This window comes from Lygodium microphyllum, chromosome 7 (genome assembly GCF_053477565.2).
Source record: "Lygodium microphyllum isolate KBCC chromosome 7, Lygodium_microphyllum_v1.1.10, whole genome shotgun sequence".
In the NCBI taxonomy this organism is placed as follows: Eukaryota; Viridiplantae; Streptophyta; class Polypodiopsida; order Schizaeales; family Lygodiaceae; genus Lygodium; species Lygodium microphyllum.
In genome coordinates this window covers 35076418-35094446 of record NC_141141.1, presented here as the reverse complement: position 1 = coordinate 35094446, position 18029 = coordinate 35076418, and the positions used below count along the sequence as shown (strand labels likewise).

General features: G+C 37.3%; 1 protein-coding gene across 8 annotated transcripts in view; it reads right to left on the bottom strand.

The window, feature by feature from the left end:
- Positions 1-18029, bottom strand: part of ARP2 (actin related protein 2) — a 320561-nt gene that overhangs the window by 81077 nt on the left and 221455 nt on the right. For 3 of the 8 annotated variants that reach the window (XR_015691294.1, XR_015691293.1, XR_015691292.1), the window contains exon 16: positions 669-887. The exons of 3 other annotated variants lie outside the window; for them this stretch is intronic. The gene's annotated coding sequence lies outside the window, so the exon portion shown is untranslated. Of the gene's footprint in view, positions 1-388; positions 536-668; positions 888-18029 lie in introns of those variants that run through there. 2 more of the 8 variants (XR_015691290.1, XR_015691291.1) reach the window with 2 other exon arrangements.

The following is an 18029-nucleotide window of genomic DNA, read 5'->3' as shown; positions in this document are numbered from 1 at the left end:
AGCCAGACGCGCCTGCAGATGCGCAGTCGGACCATATTTTCAAAAACTGTTATAAAAAATGGCGCGAAGTCTCCATAGATTGTCTAAAGCATGTAAAGAGAGAGAGAGAAAGAGAAAAGAAAGAAAGAAAGAAAGAAAGTTATATTAACGTCTTCTAAAGACCAAAACTGGCCTATGAGACAAAATGTGATACAACTGATGAGATCCAGCTATCCAAAATAAAAGTGCTGAATGAAAAGCTAAAAACTGGAAACTGAAAATACGGTGCTATGAGTGTGATAAGTGTCGTGTATGTGTATGTGCGTATGTAGCTCTGGTACTCCAGATAATGGCTACAAAAGGGGAACAAATGTCGACTGTGATAGGGGAACAACTGTCGGCTGTGATAAAGTGGTGCGATGTGTATATGTAACAGATGCAGGGAGATATACTATCCTGGGATGTAGTAGCAGTCGTCGAAGTCGCTAATAGTAGGTAATCCCTCCTGGATGCAGGATGTGGTACATCGGCGATGGAGAAAGAGCAAACTGGAGGTCTGAGATCCAATGTGTCGAGTGTCGTCAGATCTCAGTCTGCTGTCGAGAGAGAGAGAGAGAGAGAGAGAGAGAGAGAGAGACAAACAAACAAAGAGAAAGCAAAGAAGATTGAGAGAGAGAATAAGAACTCACCTTCTTTGATTGTTTCGACGGGTGGCGGCTAGGTTGCAAGCTCTTTGTCCTCCTCCTCCCTTCCCTTAGTAGGTTGCTTGATTCTTCTTCTCTTCCTTGTTGTTTGCCTCTTATTCTTTACTCTCTGGCTCTTCCTTCCTCCTCTTTTTACTCTTATTTCCTTCCCTCCTTGTCTTCATGAAGTGATAGATAGACATGATTAGTGATGTCAAGCTCAAACTACAGAAAACACGCAAAAAACACAAGAAAGCACTGGTTTGAAAAGAAAGCCATAACTTTTTTTAAAAAAAATTATATTCGCGTGGCGCATCTGTAAGTGCGTGTAATTGCGCGTCTATATGTGTAGATAAAAGATATTACACGCGCTGATAGATGTGATTACAATTAAACTTATTAAAATACTAGCTTATGGTTGTTTTTGGATCAACATGACTTTCCTAGTCTTTTAATATCAAAATGATTGTCTCCATGTTGTAAGTATTAAAATATTTAGGGAATATGACATATATGCCAAATGAAATCATATATGTCATTATGATTCAGGTGTAATTATGTCATCATCTTCTACTAGTATGGGACATGCTGAGTCAACAAACAGTACATCCTCTAGTGAGGATGAGACATTGCATCTTCACAATCGAGATGCTTGGCTACGATGAAAAATCAAATGTATGTGTGATCGTTGTCGATGATTTTTTTTTTCAAGCACGTCGAATCACAATGTCACACCTTATAAGTATGTACGGAGAGTGGAACCAAGAAAAAGACCCAGTAATTTTTACTACTTTATTTGCACAAATATTATTGGTCTATGTTGTATCTTCACCATTAAACAAAACCTCCTTTTTTTTATTGAGCAAGATGCACTACCACATCCTCAAATGGTCCCTCCAGGGCGTCGAGAGGCTGCGAAGCGTTGACGCGAGGAGGCAGAGTCCTCAAGAAGAGTAGAGACTGATGACGACGATAGCAACCCTCTTCAAATGCCCCATCAAGTTTTGGAGGAAGAGATTTTCGACTACATGGTGCACGATTTATTTTCCCATGACGTTCGGGAGGAGGGTGCCACTAGAGAGACAGATGACCCACTACACATAGCGTTGAAAACTAAATTGTACAAAGGTTTCGCATACTCCGTTCTACGTGCATCTCTCAAAATATTGAACTTATAAACCATTTATGGATGTAGTAATGCTAGCTTGAATATATTATTAAAGTATGTATCATTTGATATTCATTCATAAATGCTTCTAGACAATATTCGCGGTTTGTTAACTCTATTTGCACAATATATATAGGTTTTTGTCACAAATGCTTCCAAATGGAAATAAATTACCAACTAGAAGGAAGTAAGCAAGGCATTTCTTGACATCTCTTGGAGGTCTCGATTACGTTAAAATCCATGCATGTGTCAATGATTGTATCTTGTTTTGTGGGGATCATGCATCTGCATGACAGTGTCCTATTTGTGATGAACCAAGATACAACCAGGAGATGTGTCTCGTAACCTTTTGTGATATTTTCCTATTATTCCACGTATTCAACTTATGTTTAAGTATGAATCTATTGCGAGACTCATTTTATGGCATGCTTGTCACCACTCAAGTGATGAAAAGTGGAAAATTTCTTCAGACACACTAGCTTGGCAACACGTAGATAATTTATGGCCTACTTTCAAAGAAGAGCCCAAAAATTTGAGATTTGGTCTAGGATTAGATGGAATAAATCCATTTGGCATCAAAAGCACCTCATATAGTGTATGGCTACCAATGGCATTGGTGAACTATAATATCCCTCCGTCCATGGCAATAAAAAAAAGACATATAATGTTGTCCCTTTTGATTCTTGGGAAACACAAAGTAAAATATATGGACATTTACTTAGATCCTTTTATCGAGGAGCTAGAAATGCTATGGAGAGATATTGAGGTGTAAGATGTGAGTGCATCATTGTCCTCTAGAGATTTCACTTTAAAGAGTATGTTGTTGTGGACCATGCATGACTTTCTAGGCTATGGAGAGTGTTCAGGTAGTTGCGTACTCTATTTTATTCATTCTTACCCTTAATCAAATATATGTCATCATTAACCCACTTGTTTCTACAGGTTTAACTATATCAGGATATCATGCATGTTCAATTTGCGGTCCCTCTTTAGTTTCTTCTAGACCGATACGCTTGAAAAAGGTTATCTATGACAATCATCATCGTTCTTTTCCTATTGACCACCCCAAATATGCATCCCCCACTAATGGAAGAACTCCACAATCTCTGACCATTCAAGATTGGAAGGACACTTGGACACACGCCAATGATCATCCTCCACTTGGCATGAGTTGGTAACTAGTTTACTTCTTTTGTTTGTCTTTAAAGTACACTCCATTATGAGAACGAGAAATAATATATTATTTGTGCCTTAGATCCTCTATATTTTTTCGTCTCCCATATTTGACTGAACTCAAGATCAATCACCTGTTGGACCCCATGCATATATTCAAGAACATTGCCTCTACATTATAGGATCACTTAATCGGGGCTCATGATTCTGTCAATGTAAGGGAGGATTTACGTAGCATTGGACGTATAAGACGAGCTTGGCCACGCATTGGACCTAGAGAAAAGATCGAGTTACCGCGTGCACCTTGGATTTTGTCGAAGACCGAAGAAAAGATGGTGAAGCAACAGATATGTAGCTTTCGAACTTCCACAGGATATATGAGATACCTCAAGGAAGCCTTCATAAAGAAAAAGAAAAGAGGTGTGGAGCAACTATCCGGTTTGAAGTCTCACAATTGGCACAAAATGATTCAGGTAAGGATTATCATAGCCATAAATATATTAATTAGTGGAGTAACTATGTAGACTAATTAACAATGTATGAATATTTACATACAGTTCATCATTCCTACTAGCATATCCCATTGTGTTTCAAAAGATGTGCGTGATATCATTTACAAGATGGGTGAGCTCACGAGGTATATATACATTATACTTATTTTTTAGTTTACATATTATGTACATCACATAGTAAACCCACTTGAATTTATGGACAAAACTAATCATTGTTCTCAATTGCATGTTGGTAGATTTGTGAGTTTGAAGGAAATCGATCCAAATACGTTGCAAGAGGCTTTACACCTCAGCATGTACCAAGAGTGGGACCAAGAAAAAGACCCAGTAATTTTTACTACTTTATTTGCACAAATATTATTGGTCTATGTTGCGTCTTCACCATTAAACAAAACCTCCTTTTTTTTATTGAGCAGGATGCAGTACCACATCCTCAAATGGTCCCTCCAGGGCATTGAGAGGCTGCAAAGCGTCGACGCAAGGAGGCAGAGTCCTCAAGAAGAGTAGAGACTGATGACGACGATAGCAACCCTCCTCAAATGTCCCATCAAGTTTTGAAGGAAGAGATTTTCGACTACATGGTGCACGATTTATTTTCCCATGACGTTCGGGAGGAGGGTGCCACTAGAGAGACAGATGACCCGCTACACATAGCGTTGAAAACTAAATTGTACAAAGGTTTCGCATACTCCGTTCTACGTGCATCTCTCAAAATACTGAACTTATAAACCATTTATGGATGTAGTAATGCTAGCTTGAATACATTATTAAAGTATGTATCATTTGATATTCATTAATAAATGCTTCTAGACAATATTCGCGGTTTGTTAACTCTATTTGCACAATATATGTAGGTTTTTGTCACAAATGCTTCCAAATGGAAATAAATTACCAACTAGAAGGAAGGAAGCAAGACATTTCTTGATATCTCTTAGAGGTCTCGATTATGTTAAAATCCATGCATGTGTCAATGATTGTATCTTGTTTCGTGGGGATCATGCATCTGCATGACAGTGTCCTATTTGTGATGAACCAAGATATAGCCAAGAGATGTGCCTCGTAAACTTTTGTGATATTTTCCTATTATTCCACGTATTCAACTTATGTTTAAGTATGAATCTATTGCGAGACTCATGTCATGGCATGCTTGTCACCATTCAAGTGATGAAAAGTGAAAAATTCCTTCAGACATACTAGATTGGCAACACGTAGATAATTTGTGGCCTACTTTCAAAGAAGAGCCCAAAAATTTGAGATTTGGTCTAGGATTAGATGGAATAAATCCATTTGGCATCAAAAGCACCTCATATAGTGTATGGCCACTAGTGGTATTGGTGAACTATAATATCCCTCCGTCCATGGCAATAAAAAAAAGACATATAATGTTGTCCCTTTTTATTCCTGGGAAACACAAAGTAAAAAATATGGACATTTACTTAGAGCCTTTTATCGAGGAGCTAGAAATTCTATGGAGAGGTATTGAGGTGTAAGATGTGAGTGCATCATTGTCCTCTAGAGATTTCACTTTAAAGGGTATGTTGTTGTGGACCATGCATGACTTTCTAGGCTATGGAGAGTGTTCATGTAGTTGCGTACTCTATTTTATTCATTCTTACCCTTAATCAAATGTATGTAATCATTAACCCACTTGTTTCTACAGGTTTAACTGCATCAGGATATCATGCATGTCCAATTTGTGGTCCCTCTTTAGTCTCTTCTAGATTGATACGCTTGAAAAAGGTTATCTATAACAATCATCATCGTTTTCTTCCTATTGACCACCCCAAATATGCACCCCCCACTAATGGAAAAACTCTATAGTCTCTGACCATTCAAGATTGGAAGGACACTTGGACACACGCCAATGATCATCCTCCACTCGACATGAGTCGGTAACTAGTTTACTTCTTTTGTTTGTCTTTAAAGTACAATCCATTATGAGAATGAGAAATAATATATTATCTGTGCCTTAGATCCTCTATATTTTTTCGTCTCCCATATTGGACTGAACTCAAGATCAATCACCTGTTAGACCCCATGCATATATTCAAGAACATTGCCTCTACATTATAGGATCACTTAATCGGGGCTCATGATTCTGTCAATGTAAGGGAGGATTTACGTAGCATTGGACGTATAAGACGAGCTTGGCCACGCATTGGACCTAGAGAAAAGATCGAGTTACCGCGTGCACCTTGGATTTTGTCGAAGACCGAAGAAAAGATGGTGAAGCAACAGATATGTAGCTTTCGAACTTCCACAGGATATATGAGATACCTCAAGGAAGCCTTCATAAAGAAAAAGAAAAGAGGTGTGGAGCAACTATCCGGTTTGAAGTCTCACAATTGGCACAAAATGATTCAGGTAAGGATTATCATAGCCATAAATATATTAATTAGTGGAGTAACTATGTAGACTAATTAACAATGTATGAATATTTACATACAGCTCATCATTCCTACTAGCATATCCCATTGTGTTTCAAAAGATGTGCGTGATATCATTTACAAGATGGGTGAGCTCACGAGGTATATATACATTATACTTATTTTTTAGTTTACATATTATGTACATCACATAGTAAACCCACTTGAATTTATGGACAAAACTAATCATTGTTCTCAATTGCATGTTGGTAGATTTGTGAGTTTGAAGGAAATCGATCCAAATACGTTGCAAGAGGCTCGAGTATTGTCCATTGAGGTGGTTTATTTTGTGGAGAAAACTTTTCCTCACTCCATTTTGACTACTCCAGTACACTTACTCGTACATCTGATTGATGAGATTGCAATTTGTGGGCTAGTTCATGCAAGGTGGATGTTTTTTCTAGAAAGCTTTATGAAAACCCTAAAAGATTTTGTAAGGCAAAATGCACGGCCCGAGAGAAGTATGGCTGAGGGTTGGTTAGTGCAATCATCCCTTGTACAAATCTCAAAATATCTTACTAAAGTGGACCCCTCTTTACTACGACTATGGAAAGATGATGAAGATTTGAGGATGACCTCTATAATACCTCAAGGAAAAGGAAGGAGCAAAGTGCTAATGAAAGAGGAACTTCGTAAGTTAAATGTATTTTGTGTGCTTAACATTGAAGTAATGAGCAAATGGGTGACACTATATAAAGAAGCAAGGGCAAGAAGAGTAAGCGGAAGGCAAGCATTTTGTGCTAGACATGGACGTAATGTCCCATATCTAGAATATTTAAGTGTGCTTCCATGTCATATTGATATAGATTGGTTACATGAAGAAATTGAGAATATGGAAAAAGAGGAGGCGATGGATATATCGCAAGAGGAGTGGGAATACGCACGAGGTTGCTTATCAAATATGAGATATACTTATAATTAAATTATCTTTAGTTATATATGATATAATAATTTCACATGTTTCATCTTTAACTAAATCATTAATATGATCTCAACAATGTACTACTAGTGCACATTATTCAATGCTATTTGGTGTGAAGGCAAACATTTTTGAACTCAACATATAGATGATTAGAGAAATACCCAGGATTGTGGTATTCTTGCAAACTTCCAGGATACCAATGGCACCATGGAAGGTTATTGTGGCTTGATCCAAGATATTTTGAAGCTTGACTTTAGGCGATTTTTTTATACATGTACTAGATGTGAAGTGGTTTAAAGAAGTAGTAACAACGGGTGAGCATTGCATAATTAGACATCATCCAAGTGGTTCTGTAGTGATTAACTCTACAAAATTTCACCAAGGCAAGAATGACACATTCGTACTACCTCAACAATGCGAGCAGGTATATTAGAAGCTATTTATTTTCATATATATTACTTTTTGATGCATTCTCAAAATACAATAAATATCTAAGTTGCTTACTTTTTGTTTTTTAAATGCAAGTTGTGTATCACCCAATGGTAAACAATAACCGATGGTGGCATACTATCCCCATATCTAATCGTTCAAAACCAATATATGGCAATGCTACCAACATAGAGATAGTTGATGACCATCCAACAATCAATGATAATGTACATGATGATGCCATGATCGATGATATACATAATGCAGTGCAAGATGATTCTTGCGAGGATGTTCAAGGAAGCGTAGAAAGGATAACAATATGGTTGCAAATGATGATAAAGAAATTGAGCATAGCAATACATCTGATAGTGGGATAAACTTATTTGTTTCATTGTCTATTGGTAACATAGACCTAGAGGTAGATAGTCTAGCAAGGGGGCCGATCTCATTGAAGATGAGATTGATTATTCATTGTAACATATAATTAGCTTTGAATGATTGGATGTATATTTGTAATACTCAAAAACAACTAAAATATCAATTAAGAGCCGTTTACTTTTGTGATACATATAACATTTGTTGTGTTATAGTACTAGAATTGAATGCATACATCCAAAGAACAATGCACCAAGATGCACAAAGAAGTACAATTGGGTAAGCTATATTAGACCACAAAGAAGTAAAGTTGGTAATGTATTCTAAAAAATACTAGCTGTTAAGATGTTTGATCATATTTAGGGACTTTATGAGAAATGAAAAATTTGTGCATTTATTTTTCGCATCTATAAGCGCATTTAAAATGCGAGTATATAGACGTGTTTTTTGCGTCTATATACTAGCGTTAATAGACGCGCTGATAAACGCGCCCGCTATTTCACGTGTACAATGCATGTCTATAGGGCCTTTCTCTTGTAGTGCAATCGGAACCTACCAGAACATCAGAAAGCTTTATATTTCCACTAAGAATCATCATGAACTTTCAAAACATAATCGATATTATCCAAAACACTCTCAAATACTTTCAAAAACAACCTAACATCACTCAAAATCCTTAAAAAATCAACCATTCATATCTCAAAAACAGTAAAAATAAGCCAAAAATTCAGTCTTTTTCCACTCTCAACACAAAGCAATAGCAACATTAATCACTTTTGTGGGGAAGCAGAGCTGCAATAGCCTGGATACACACCAACTGAGGACTACATATATTATTTATCTATTTAGGCTAAAGCAAGAAAAGTAAATGATAGAGGTAGTTGTTGAAAAACATGAGGAGGTTATGCCATAGGCGTTGTGTTTCATGTGAGATATTTTAAGTTACTTATCAAATAAATGTTACCAGGGTTGGAGCAAAATATCCTATCAAGCATTGAATTCTTTACAGGCTTATACTTAAGGGTGTATAAAAAGGGAGACAAAGGTACTACGACATGCCAAAGCTATAGGGAGACAAAGGTACTACGACATGCCAAAGCTATGGAGAACTTAAGTCCACAAGGCCTATAGTTATTTCCCATGGAATGCTTTGCATCATGGATTTAAAGCATTGAAACCATTGAAAAAGAATAGAGATAAATGATTCCATATGTTACGTCCCAAAATTAGAGCAATATGGAAACATAGTGTATAACAATAGCCGGATTTGTACCTAGATAAACCTAATGCACAATCAATATTATGGCAATAGTTAGTAAGTGGAAACACCCACCTTTAGAGGCATTGCTTATCATTATATATTCTTATGAAGGATAGTAGCCTTGTAGCTATAACAAGTTGGTCCATATAATGTTGATAGTAATGCCATGGAAATAACCATCTTAAGTAGCATTGTATAACAGAACAGTGTGTATACATGTTCCAAGGGGTGGAAGCATTACAGCTATGATTGACTAGGTCAATACAATCTTAGTATGCTATAATCCCTGTCTTATCCAAGAAGAATGTTCATGGAGATCGATGTGTGCGAGTGAGTGTGTTTGTATGTGTGCCATAGTGAGGATCAGTCCGCCAGGTCCGAGGACGAACTATGGTCTAAGACCGTTAGTTCATCTGCGAACACGAGAGTTACAGGACTGTAAGAAGAAGAAGAAGTAGTAGTAGTAGCAGTTGTTGTAGGAGTGGCAGTAGAAGAAGAGGAGGAGGAGGAGGAGCGGCTGAGGATGTGCCGGTCCAAGGCGGCACCCTCAAGCGATGCGAACCGTTGGACGGAAGAGAGCACACGAGCATGATGCAGATGCTGGAGCCCTTGATCATCATACTCTCCATGACGGTGCAGAGCGGCAATGACGCCGGCATGATAGTTCTTATAATAACTATTCCTGTTGTGAATATTATTGTGGTGGCAGTCATCACCGACATTCAGGATATTAGTAGAGGAGACGATACTACTATCGATGCTATTGTTATTGATGCTGCTATGAGATGGAGGGAGGTTGAGGGGGAGCCCGGAGGCTCCTCTGAGGCAGAGAGCCGCGACGTCGAAGGCACGGGCAGCAGCCTCGGGGGTGCGGTAAGACCCCAGCCATATCCGCCTCCTCGGCCTCCGCCCCGTCAGCTCACGATGGGCGCCACCCATTACAGTGGCCGGCACCCTTATCTCCGATACCCACCTTCCCCAGGCTCGCTTGCGAACACCCTTGTATACGCCGCTCGCCCGCCGCCTCTCATCAACCGTAGAATCCATGCTAGTCATATTATCATTGCTCATGATATATGGCTTTGTATTCATTTGGCTCCAACTTACATCTTTGTGTTTAATACCTCTTATATCGACCAACTCCAGCCGACTTCTGCCTACGCCGCTTGAAAAGCAAGCATCCGGCCACGCGAAGTTTTGAATTTTTTGGACTGACGAGGCAAGTCTGACACAAAGTCCGTGGGTCGTCTCTAGACTCTGGAGTCTGCGGTTGCTTCTCCGTACGCGCAGCTATGGCCAATGACCCCGTTTAAAGCGAGAGTACCGTGCGAAGAGTAAAGCTGTGCGCACACCGAGTCACCCGTATGGGGCCCTTAATAATTTATCGCATTGGCTACATTGACACTTTCTTTCTCTCTTTTCCTTCACATTATGCTTCACAACAGATACATGTACTCACTAGACTTTCAAAAAGTCTGGTGAATTACCTACTCCGGTATAACTCTTGAAGACTAAAGTGTTTTCTCTTAATGAATGGTGGCGTTAGCTTGGTTCCTAAGCCCTCCTCATTGCCATGTAACTTTAGGTCAAGATAAGGGCATTTGATTTGTTCAAATTAGGTTGAAATAAGGATATTTAAACAATTTCTGCTTCACACACTTCCATATCAATGATTGAAAAAACTGGTTTGCCGCCTTTGAAATTAAGTTTGTGACTTGCATGCATTGGGGTGACTACTATAACATCACTATGTGCTCTCTTAAGCAAAAATGCCTTGGATTGACCTTTATCTTCTAGGAGACTTGGTGCCAATAACATTCCTATTGGCTAGCCAATCCACTAGCTCCCTTTATCATTCTTCCAAGGTTGCTTATTTAGCATGAATTTTGTTTGCAAAGTAAAGGGAAGATTAGTCGAAATTAACCTAACCCATGCCTGACCATAAGTCCCATCTTGTGTTTCTAAACCCCGTGTTTTACCCCTCATATTTCTTTTTTTATACACCCCTAAGCCTTTCTAAACCCCGTACACGCCTTGTTCCCCCATACTATAAACCCTTGTGTTATCTTTTAAATTTCCCTTTGGGTTTGAAACAAACCCTAAATCCTTCCACTCCATTGCCAAAGATATCCCAAGGGCTTTCATAGATGTTTGTGAAGCCACACTCACACATAATCTTTTCCACCGTGATTATATCCTATAGACCCTTTTTCTCTTAAGCTTTATAAACCTTTCCCTCTCCGAAGAAGCTAAGATTTTTGAGATCATATTATCCCTTCTTGTGGTCAACTTTTTGAACAACTTCTTGCCTCGAAAGAGAGACGGTGGAAATCCGGAAGAAAGAATAAAAGCTGTCTTCACATTCGAACTGCGATGCCGCCTAAGAAAGTCCAAGGAGTAGCTGCGGGAGGGTCATCTCTTGGTATCCATGTGGATATCTCACCCCAAAACCAGGTTTTTCTTCTTCTTGGTTTTAAATCGGTTTTAAGCCAATCATGCAAAGATAAATTGTTAGGAATAGGATATATTTTTCCGAGTTATTTTCAATGAATGAGTTTAACTTAAATCGAACAAATGATAATGTATAGAACATAGTTTCCTTCGAATAGCATCATGCATTAAAACGAATTACGAGCAAGATTATCTGCCTACTGTAGTAGTATATTTTGACTAAATCTTGAAGGTATAAAAACCGCAACTTGCACCATTAGTCCTATTCCTTTTTGCAACGAATCATTGTAGAAGATTAAATTCATGAAAGGTTTCTTTCGTTGCTCAAATTACTAGGAAGTTATCATTACTAATTGCATATCTTAGCAAGGAAAAGATTGTTATTTGGCATGAGTTTCGTTTGCAAGGAAAAAGAAAGATTAAATTGAATTTTACCGACTGAAAAATCAATTGTCACAAGGATAACAAATCGTGACAAGGTGATCAATATTACCTTCCAAAAGATAACCAAACCAATCTAAACTTAGAAGTACCATGCTGAAAAAATATGCCTTGGAAATTATTTAAAGACCAAAGAAACATTTATACCTTAAGCACTTGACTACTTTCCTTATTGTAGGGTCAATAAATTCATAAAGATAAAGAACTAGGGTTTGTCCCTGAGGTTCTTAAAAAGAGACCCTAGGTCCGACATACGTCAGCTTAAAGAAACCAGTGCCTAAAGTAGTACGCTTGGGTCCGACGCTAGTTGCAGTTAGATAATGTCCAATCAGGATAACCCTAATTCCGATCGATCCTAAGTGGGAACGGCCAGGATACTTCCGCTACGTGGCAGATGCGGAAAGACCTAGATCGCAAATCCCGTAACATTCCATGGGAGTGCCGAGCGGAGCTTTCTAGACATCCTTTCTAATGGACTGCTAAGACGTGTCCTGGATGATTCTAGTGGACACATTACAACTAGCTCCTTTACTTCTCTCATAATCTCAGCCATCAATGCCATATGGACTATATGAGAAAAAGCCTTTCTTTGCTCCTCTATTCTCTAAGACCTCCTTTACTTCTCTCAGAGTCCCAACCACCATCAAGGCCATGTAGACTATGCGAGCAAAAGTATTTCTTTGGTCCTCTATTCTCTAATACCTACTTGGTCCATCTATCTTTTCCTCAACATACATAAGCATAATGTTATTTCGGTCATAAAGCTACTTCACCCATTGTGGCACTGGCTTGTCTGATGATTCAATGGCATGTTAGTGAGCTTTCTCTTTATCAATGGAAGATGTTGCTTCTACGTCCTTAAGGATAGGAATAGTTGTTAGGATAGGTTCATGGCAGACTATTTTTCACTTGATAATAAAATGGAAGGACTTACCTTTGTCTTTCCTACATCATGTGGCTTCTTGCTGAACACCACATCATGGCTTGCTATGATATTATTTGCCTCTCGGTTATACACCTTCTAAACCTTGTACTCATCAATATTTTCCAAGAATATACATTTTGTGCTTTTTTGTTTCAACTTGTTCTATTGCTTATTTGAAACGTATGCATAACATTTATATCCAAAAGTTTTGAAGTGTGAGACATGATTTCTTACTAGTGTAGGTCTCATGAGGTATTTTTCTCATAAGAGTCTTTGTGTAGTTTTGATTGAGAATGTAAACTATAGTATTAATAGCTTTAACTTATAGGTAATCCCTTGGCTTTCCAGCTATGGCTGCCAATTGAACCCATAGTTAGGGTTTTACTCTATATGAGCAGTTGAGGATGAAATTTAAGAAACTCTTTCAAGGATAGATAGCCCACTTAGGGGCCTTTCAAAGACCTATGAAGTCCACCCACATTGCACGTTCCACAACATACGCTATAAAAAATGGCACATTTATGGTATTTCTACAATGTTGAGCTATATACCACACAATGTTGAGATTTTTTAAGATAGGCCAGTGCACCCTAAGCTGAGAAGGAGGACTTCAGAAGAACTCATGGGTTGAGATAGCCTCCTTTTCCCTCACTAGGTGCTCCATTGATCGCTTATCTAGTTTTGGCTATGGAGGTTGAGAGGGTCAAGTGAAAAACCACACACTCATGTGTAGTTAGGTCAAGATGGAGTTGGAGGAAGCATTTGAGATGGCTCTAATGCCATGTTAGAAAATCAAAGTGAGAGCATAAAGCTATGTGTATAGGAGGGAGAAAAGAGCTCAAGTACAAGAAAGAAATATTGCTTAGTAAGTTGCTCAAGCACAACTAAGGTACACTCTCTCTACCCTTGAGAGTGGCCTCCAAGCTGTTTATATAGCCTCATTGTGGACTAGGGTTAGGTTTCCCTTGCCCTTCAATTCATTCACGCCTCACCTTCCCTCATAAACCCTTGCTTACTCACGTTTCCATGCTATACTTCTAACAACTAGAAGATTTCTCGAAAATCACAATGGAAAACAAGTAAAGGTGGTATGAAAGTGTTGGAAAGAGTTGTGTGAGAACATGACAAATATGATAAGCACATCCAAAGTAGCATTTCTCTGAATGGAGGTTTAGAGACATCTCAACATCTTTTTGAAAGTGCTCAAGAAACAATAGACATTATTCACGTACAAAAGAATACAAATCTTCAATTACAAATCGTATTCAGGCAATAAAGGAAGCATATTAGGGAGAAAAGGATATTACTTTCTATTTGATAAGATAGAGAGAATTCAATCCTTGCATTTTTAAAATAAAAGATCAAATGATATAAACTAACTCTTTCTTTTTATATGATGCAACACATTCTTCTAATTCATGGGCCTTATTTTGTGGAAGAGCACATGCATTTAGCAACTTACAGTAGCCAAGGAATGGAAAAATCCCACTTTCAAGCATGTACATGTTACTTTTGTAGTACGAGACACCTGGAGGAGTAACAAAAAGCAATGCTCTTGAGAAGTTATTTAATTGGTTTTTTTAAAGACAACTTCAAAGACTAAATAGTACAAAAAATGCTTATGACATCTAAATAGTCAAAGATAGAAAAGGTTAGCTAGCTTCCAACAGCCTTTACATCCTATTCATCCTCGAGCATCTTTCCTCTGTAACACAAAAATTCTCTCCTTTTATAGCCAGTTATGTATTTGATATCTATTTGTTGTTCCACCAAAACATAAGAGGAGAATGCTAGAAAGTATCTAGCTCTGGAGGTAGAGTAGTCGAGATCATAGCCAAAAAATTAAATGGACACTGCCTTTTTAAGAAACATTACTTTGTGGGTATTATATTGTATTCCTTAGTAGCCTAGAAGCCTTATACGAGCTTTTATACAAAGAGTGGGCCAAGAGGCCTCCTTTGAGAAAGTGTTATGTAAAATTAAAAGAATAGGAGGATCAATTCTAGCAAGGTAGTATCCAAGTGTAGCATCCTCAACAAAGCCACCACTACTTCTTGATCCTTTGCCTCTTTCCAAGAAATTATCCTCATTTGCAAACTCCAATTGGAGAAAAAGAATATAAGATGAAAAGAAAATGTGAGAAAGAAAATGGGGAAAAGAAAAATATAAAATATCTTTTCATACTCATGAAAAAGAAGTAGAGTATTACCATCTAATTTTCACTTGGATTCCATAAGTTAATTGATGATGTTTCCTTGATGTCTTTGAGTTTCTTTACATACTACGACTCTTCTCTCCCAAACTACAAAATTTTGAGTCTTTCTTGAAGCTCATGAAACTCCTTATCAATAGCTTGTAATTCATTATCAGCATCTTTTGTTTTGGTCAAACACATAGACAAGGCCTCGAGTGCATTGATGAGCTTGTTGTTGGATATTTATGTATTTGATAAAAGAAATTCATCTTTAGACTTGTGTCAATATCAATAATTTGATTAGCATCTGTAGAAGCTTTTGTAATAATTAGTCTTCTCTCAAAGTGAAGAGCCTTTGGATATCAAACAACAACAAGTACTCCTTGTCTTTGATTGGAAAAATCAATAGAGAGGGTACAATGAGGCTTGAAGATGACTCATATACTACAAGAGCCTAACTCTTCTCTTCCTCTTAAATCTTCCAAGGGAAAAGCCAAGAGATAAGTGAAAGCTACAAGTAAGGGTAAGGGCATTGCCAAGTCAACCGGCAAAAAGACCTTTGTTGCCTCTGCAAAGAAAGGTATGTCGAAGCTTTCTCCTTTGAGTAAGGGCACAACCAATTCAACCTCCAAAAAGCCTTTTTTTGTCTCTACAAAGAAAGGTACACTAAGGCTTTCTCCTTTGAACTTTGATCCATCTCCCCTAAAGCCACAAGAGAAGAGGGTACCCATGAAATTCAAATTCTTATAGCAACAAAAAAATAGTCTTTGTACATTTGTACTTTAATTTTATGACCCACATATAATTAAATTTTTGGATGCTCACACAAATTCTCTACAATGCTTATGAGTGTCTAATTGAAGAATACCTTTAGCAACAATGTTTGTGAGCAAGAACAAAATTGAAATTGTTTATATCTTCGTAGTTCAAAATTCAAAATGCCAGGTGGCAAACATCTTGCATAAGAGAAAGAGCTTTTGCCTCTTCTTTCAATTATAGTGCCATTGATTTTGAACTTATTCCCAAGAGTTCTATTGTCTCGAAACTCCAATGTGTCTCTTGCATATTTTAGACTCTAGTTAGAAGTTACATTAACCTCCTTTGCTTCTTGTCTAATTACTCACACCTCCTATTTTAATGAGATACAATTGACATTAGAATCTAAAGGAATCCAAGTACCATATCTAAGTTTGTACCTTCTATAATTAAAACCCATAATAAGAGATTGTCAAAAGATACTGTAAGATATAGCTGAAGACTCAAGACATGTATTACACCTTATAAAATCCCTTGTGGTCACATTCCCTAAATTTCTAGGATAGTCTTAGAATGTTGTCCTAATCCCCCTCTAAAAACTTTCTACTTAGCTATAAAAATGTCGTTTTTTGTAAACATGTTGTTTAAAACAAACTAGAAAGATGTGTAAGGATACAAACCACGATAAGCGTATTCTTCTTGAAATACTTCCAAGAGTCATGGCCTTTTGAATATATTTGGCTATTTTGAGTTTGAAGCACTTTACATTTACTTCATCAAGAGTCTCCCAATTCAAGGATGCACAGCTTGGCAATGGTAAATCTTCAATATGTCCATATACATATTCTCTTAACGAAACCACATATTGTGGATAATATAGAAAAATATTACCTTCGCAAAAAAAAACCCGTGATTTAACCAATATATATAATGTTTGCAAATTCTTTACAAATTGCATAGAATATGCTACTAAGGCTCTCCACAGGCTGCCACTTAGAAATTGTCAATGAAAAGATATCTAACACCAATAATCCATTGTTTGCTTATTAGTGCTTTAACAAAAATATATATTCTTATACAATATTCAATTCAAAACCAAACTTACAATGGCTTTGTTGAAAAAAACATCCATTTGGAGGCAGGTACATCTCCTTCGCCACGCAAACATGTTGTGTCCGAGCAAACCATCCCTGGTTGTAACTTTGTGATATATCCCTTCCAGTGATATTCAATATCCTCTTATTTTGTTTTCTTCACCTTGTGAGAGACCTTACAAGATAGCAACATGGCAATCCAATCGTTTATACTAAACATTTTGGGCCCCCATTTTCCATCTGCACTTTTCTTAAAAATGGTACAAAATTTTATTGAAAGAGAAAGACACTCAAAACAAATTTTAACAAGGCTAATGAAAATACAATAGGTGCCAAGAAGATTATACAAATGCATCTTCATTAGGGCCAAAAACACTTCAAAAAATGCAATTGTAAGAAAATGATTAAGTCGCTAATTAGTTGAGATTTTGGAAGAATGAAGCTGCCAATTTTGGTTGCTCATATATGATTAATGAAATAATATTTAATTCATTGAAGGGACCAACCATTAATTGCCTTCATCTTTTAATTTATGTCAGGGTCATCTTTTCAACCATTTTTGTCTTGAAACTTTGGAGAATTTGTATTTTTGAGATATATCCACCAAAATCATGTTCATTTGCTTTCGCGTCTTCTTTTCACACAACAACCACTCTTTCACCATTCTCTTTCGCCATTATCCTCTTTGTGCTCACTTTCTTATCACTATGAGATTCATTTATGGTTGATCTACTAAAATATTTAGCAATACCTCTTCCAGTAATATAGATGTGAGAACATGCAACTATAAACTTACCATCCAACTAGATCCAATTTATACATCTTGGAGAAGTATACATCATTGAGTATACTAACAAATGAGATAGAGGCTAACATATTGTGAACATAAGAAAAGAAACATATAGATTTGTGGATGGATGGAAATATTTATCCCAAGGATCCTTCCTCTAGAGGCAAATCTCCTAATTTTTGTAATATTCATAACTACGTAAGATATGTTGGGGAAGGTCATAACTAGATGCTTGGCTATTATACAAGGTTATGCTTTGCACCTTGTACATACATGGCTCAAATGCACGAAATGAAAAAAGCACTATTAATTGCACAGACAAGCATTTCTGAGCTAACAAATAAGATTGACATTTTGGAAAATGCTAATAAGTCATTACAAGACAAGCTAGTATACTTGAAGGAAACTCTGATAGGATTTAGAGAGAGGAAGAGACCATTAAAAAATATA